A 6,086-nucleotide genomic window follows, 5' to 3' on the forward strand; every position below is an offset into this window, starting at 1 on the left:
AACAAATGAGTTTTATATTTGAGGATGTTTTTCATCTTCAGTTGCCTCCAATGTCACTTATATGAAATAATTGCTGCTCTTTTTTAAATATTTTTAGTTGTAGTTGGACACAATACCTTTATATTATTTTTATGTGGTACATAGGATCGAACCCAGGGTCTCACACATGCTAGGTGAGCACTCTACCACTAAGCTACAACCCCAGCCCCAGTAATTGCTGTTCTGTTAACTGAATAACACTCTGTAATTGGAGGAAAGAAAAGTTCCTGCTGCTTTGTCGGAATTCTGAAAGTTTCTAAATAAATACAATTTATTTTAAAGTTCAAAAGTAGATTTGGGGGAAGAAGGTATGTGATCATAGGGTTTCTTAGCCCTTTTTTTTTGCCAATTTCCTCCCTCATCAGGGCTGGATTGGGAGTAACCTCCAGCCCTTTACAGTGCTTTAGCCATCCCATTTCCTCCTCTACCTTCCCACTTTGCTTTCTTTCCTCCTTTTTATTCTCCCCCTTTCATTTTCCAGCTCACTTCTTCTCATATTTTCCCCATTCTCTCCCTGCATTTAGGCAGATTCCCCCAACCTTAGTTAGGCATGTCACTTCAGTCAGTACTGAATAGATGAGCAGTCTTCCCTAGTGCCCTCTTGTGGTAATAACTAGTCACTGCAGTCATGTTGATATTCTAGAACTTTGGCCAGGGGAGAGAAGACAGAACGCAGCTTGATGGTAGACCCTTTCCCAGACCATAGTAAAACTATCATGACATGCTTCAAGTTTGTGCCTGGAATCTTTCCTGCAGCTTAAAGGAGAGTGACAACCAGCTAGTGCAAAAAAGTTAACTCAACAACTACTTGAGTTTGCTATACTTACAGCTACCAGAAACCCATTACATACAATATAAGACCTATGCATCAGAGTTCAATAGTTTTCATTAAACAAGGAGACGGAGGCTGAAGTTCATGAATAATAAGCAAACAGAAGGTTGACACTAAAACGGAGTAGGGAAAATAATTTCTAAAATGGAGAGAATAAACAATCTGTGTGCTTTGGAGTACGCAGAAGTCAAGAAGCTAGAAATATTTAAGAGGAGATGACATTCTGAAACACTGCAAGTGTAAATCTAGGTTCTTCAAGAATCAGAGGCCAGGGATAGAGTTGTGGCTCAATGGTAGAGCACTTGACTGGCATGTGTGAGGTCCTGTGTCGCATTCCATGACTAAACACTCAGGGTCACTCCAGGTGATCTGGGCTGCATGAAATAATCACACAGAGACAGAGAAATGCCTTTTTCTTTGGGTCTTATGATGGCTCCTCTGACCTTAGGGGTCCATGGAGAGAGGGAGGGAGGGAGGGAGAGAGAACACACGTACTGAACCCTTTCATTGGGAAGAAGTCATTCAAATGAGGCAAGGGGTCAGGTTTCAGGGGGTTGAGTCTAGCTTTGTGATGTCTTCTGTCAGCAGGCTGACTGACATCTAGGAAGGCCTTGCCCAAAGGCAGAGCAAGAGAAGGGGACACACAAAGGGAGTTTCCATGGAATATTCTATCCCAAACAGGACAAAGGGATAGGATTACCAAGGAATAAGTGAGTGTAGCTCAACCCCAGGGGTATGCCTACTCAGAAGACTGGCTTTGATATCCAAGGAGGTCACTGCCCAAGCCACAATGAATGCAGTAGTTGGTCAGAGCCTGGTGCATCAAGACTGGAAGGTGTGGTCATTCAGAGAGGCTCCCCACAGGCCTGGGTTCATCCTCAGCACCACATATAAATAAATAAAATATCCACTTACAACTAAAAAAAAAAAAATCAAAAGCCAAGAAAGGATTGGGTGTTTGAAACTTATTACAGCTCTTGCCTGGCTTGCATGTGGTTCTGGGTTTGATCCTCAGCACTGGAAAAAAAAAAAAAAAAAAAAAAGATTTATTAAGTGAAACATAAATGAGGGAAAACAGGGAATGGAAGAGCAAAGACAGAGAAAGCCATCGGACTGCAATGCATGTATGACCCTTGGAAAGGAGAGAGGGTAGGAAAGCAATTTGATGGGAGAATCCTGGAATGCAGTGCGATCTATAGGGTTTTACCAGGTCAATGAGTGAAAGGCGAGTGACTCACCCGAGGCAGAGATTCAACCAAGAGATTTTATTGAGAGGCTACCCAAAGGAGAAGAAAAGGAGAGGCAGAGAGCAGAGAGAAGAGAGGAGGAGGGCAGAGAGGGAGAGGAAGAGAGCAGAGAGAAAGAAAGAGAGCAGAAAGAGGAGAGAAAGAAAAGGAAGAGGGCAGAGAGAGAGAGAGGAAGAGGGCAGAGAGCGTGAGCTTGCAAGCTTCAGCTTAAGAAGGGTTGCACAATAGTGGTTGCTGATAGTCCCAGCTACCCATGGAGCTGAGGCAGGAAGATCACCTCAGCCAGAAGATTGAGGCCAGCATAGGCAACATAGCAAGACCCTGTCTCCTGTGTGTGTGTGTGGAGAGAATGATCTCAGAGTGATTTGAATGAAACATTTACTGAACAACTTTTTTCACTGTTTGATTTGATTAGTGTATGTTTCTGATAGCCCTAGCACAACCTTTTGGAGCCTTAGGATAATGCAGATAAGAGACCACTCTGCCTTACAAAATTTCAGGATATTAAGTTGCTGTGTTAAAAGCTGCTGAATACCATGTACAAAAGGACATGTCCAAAGTATCCATTCTTTAACAAACATACTTTGATTACATGAAATTCCATTCCCATTACAACATTCAACCCTTTGCCCACCATAACAACATTCAGGGGTGGTGACAGGGGAGTAAGCCTAGCACTGCAACCTTACACCTCAGAGTCACTGGCCAAAGGTATTTTCCTATACTTCTACTTTCCAACCACCTTAAGACATCTGGTTCCACATCTTGGTATGTGGCAGTTCCCTCCATGTTTATCATCAACAAATCAGAAGAACACTACAAAGCTAACCTATGAACTGGGGAAAAGTAAGGGATTAACATTCTCAAACAAAGGAGTATAGACTGGGTTCAATGTTTAAGAGCTTGTAACAACAAATCCCACTATTATGTATAAATATAAAGCACCAAAAAAAATGGGGAAAAAAAAGAAAATGTATATACTTATTTTTTAAATAAGTCATAAAATTTATACAAATCATTCCTTATAAGGTAAGGAAGAGAACAGACTAGAAAATACCAAATACATTTAAATCCATAAGCCCAGGGTTATAATTCTTAAAACCTGATTAATTTTGAAGGTTGCTAATAAATGAACTTATTACTTTGAAAAACAGTAAGTAAAAAGAACCAAGCATTGCTATGTCTGAATAGCTATGCCCCCTCCCATTCACACACTGAAATCCTAACACCAAAGTGATGGTACTAAGAGATGGGGCCTCTGGGGAAGTTGTTTTAGGTCATCAGGACTTTGCCTTCATGGATGGGATTAGTGCCCTTTTAAGAGACCCCAGGCATGCTGCCTTTCCTATGCAAACTGCAGTACAATGGTGTGATATCTTTTAAAGATGCATACAAAATATTTACAGATGAAATCATACAAAAGCTGGGTTTTGCTTTAAAACAATACAGGGAAAAATAAGTGGTCATGAGTTGACACATCAGTAATCCCAGGTTGCTGGGATCAGGAAGCTGAGGCAGGAGGATCTTGTGTATTTTATTTAGAGACTGAGTCTCACTCAGTTGCTTAGCACCTTGCTTTTGCTGAAGCTGGCTTTAAATTTGTGATCCTCCTGCCTCAGCCTCTCGAGCTGCTGGGATTACAGGCACGTGCCATCACATGCTACCATCTTGACAGGGTAACTGGTTAACAGAAATAACTACAATAGAAGTAAGAAGCAGCCAGGTAATCTACTTGGGTGCTATCAGTTCCCTGTTGCTGTTGATACCAATTACCACAAATTTAGTGGCTCCAAGTAACATTAATTTATTAATTTACAGTTCTATAGGAGAGAAGCTGGATATACCTTAGGGGCTAAATTAAAGTTGCATCCCTTTCTGGAGGCTCTAGAATGGAGTCTGTTTCCTAGTCTTCAGGAGTTAGCAGCACAATCCCACTCAGCATAGGACTGAGAATTCTACTTTCTTGCTGGGTACCACTGAGGGACACCCTTAAAAACTACATAACTATCCAGTTGTTGACAGTTTCAAACATTCCAGAACCAACAAGTTACCACAGATAGGAAAGGTTTTCTGCTTTTAAAAACACATGAGATTAGAATTAGGCCCAATTTGAAAATCCAGGCTTATTTCCCCATCTCAAAGCCCTCAACTTCATCCAAGTCTGTGAAGTCTCTTTTGCCACTTCAGGCAACATTATTCATAGGTCCCAAGAGTTAGGAAATGGACATCTTTGGAGGATGATTATTCTGCTCACCACAGATACAGCTTGCTTCTTCCTCCCACAGCTATAACATAAAGCTCTTGTGTAGCAAGAGAAGGGTGTGAATCAAAGGCTCCAAACACTTCAGTAATGAAAATTAGGTTTCCACCACTAGGTAAGCAACCAAGACCTATCATTGTGATAAAAAGATGAAAGGAATTTAGTATTTATAGCCCCAAGACAAACTGCAGCAATAGGGTTTGTAATTAGTCCCATGTTTCTCCTAATGATTGTTAACACTCATGGGGAAAGTAATCTGCTTGAACAGAGCTGTATAACACCCACATCTCTTTTCAAGGGAACAATCTACAGGTAACTGAGTGCCTTTGGAACTAGTGTCACACTGATACCATACTACTACCAATGACAAAAGGAAAAAGTACTATAGGCCACTTCTTCTAACATGTAGCCTTTGGAAACTCTATTAGCAGGACCAGAAATTTCTCAGTGATGTGATAGTCTGAGGTCCTTCCTACCCATTCTTCCTATTCCTAAAAGCTAAGACCTTGGTAAACAGTAGCTATATGTAGACTTCCCAAAACTCACTGTAGGCAGATTTGCAATATCTAGGGGACAACAGATTCCTGGCTACTAAGAGTAGATTCCCTGGCCTCTGTACCCCAGATGCTAAGAAGTCTAAATCTAAAGTCACCTTGAGTCAGCTATATGCTAATGGCCTATATATCACTTAAAAACAATAATGGGATCTCTAACCATATTGCAAGAACAGTCATATTCTTGTTAAGTTGGGTAAGGTTTGCCTTTGTGGGTAAATTGAAAAGGACTAGGAAATCAAAAGCACAGGGAACCAACTGAAAAGCCTCACTACCAACTGAAAAGCCTCACTACTTAAGAGATGACCTTCTTATGGCCCTTCAGAGTCATTTTTGACTGTTCTCTGGATATAGAGTTTAGATAGTGTGACTGGATAAACTCTTCTATGCCCCTTACTTCAGTTCTTAAAGACATTAACCTTTTATCCTCAAAACAATTATTTTCTAGCATAGGTACCTTAACCCTAACCAAACATCTATCTTTAGCCTACTTTCCCAATGTTCAGCATCAAAATGAAATCCTGGCGGGCCAGGGATATAGCTCAGTAAGACTGTGTTGCCTAGCACACAAGGCCCTGGGTTCAATCCACAGCACAAAAAAATAATCTTAAAGGCTGGGGCTGTAGCTTAGTGGTAGAGCACCTGCCTTGCACATGTGAGGCCCTGGGTTTGATCCTCAGCACCACAAAATGAATAAAGATATTGTGTCCATCTACAACTAAATAAATCTTTAAAAAAATAACTAACCTTGACCATTTGTGTACATTTTGGCCCTAGACGACTCTTTTCTCCCCAGTCCTGGGGATTGAAACCAATACCTTGCACATGCTAGGCAAGTGGTGTTCTACTGGGCTATGTCCCCAACCTATTTTTTATTTTGAGACAAGACCTCACTAAATTGCTGAGGCTGGCCTCAAACTTGCAATCCTCCTGCCTCAGTCTCCCAAAGGGCTGGGACTACAAATGTGTGCTACAGTGCCCCGCAGCCCTAGAGAATGACAACCAGGCGCAATCTGTGAGAAAAAAAAGGGAGTAGGGGTTGGGGAATCTAAGTAGATAGTGGAAAAAAAAAAGGAGATATTTTATAACTGATTGGCTTTCATAAGGAAATTCCTCCCCTTTCTTCTACTTCCAGTTTTTACCTTATTCTTGAT

Source organism: Spermophilus citellus (genome assembly GCF_964194105.1).
Source record: "Spermophilus citellus genome assembly, chromosome: 10".
NCBI classification, from domain to species: Eukaryota; Metazoa; Chordata; class Mammalia; order Rodentia; family Sciuridae; genus Spermophilus; species Spermophilus citellus.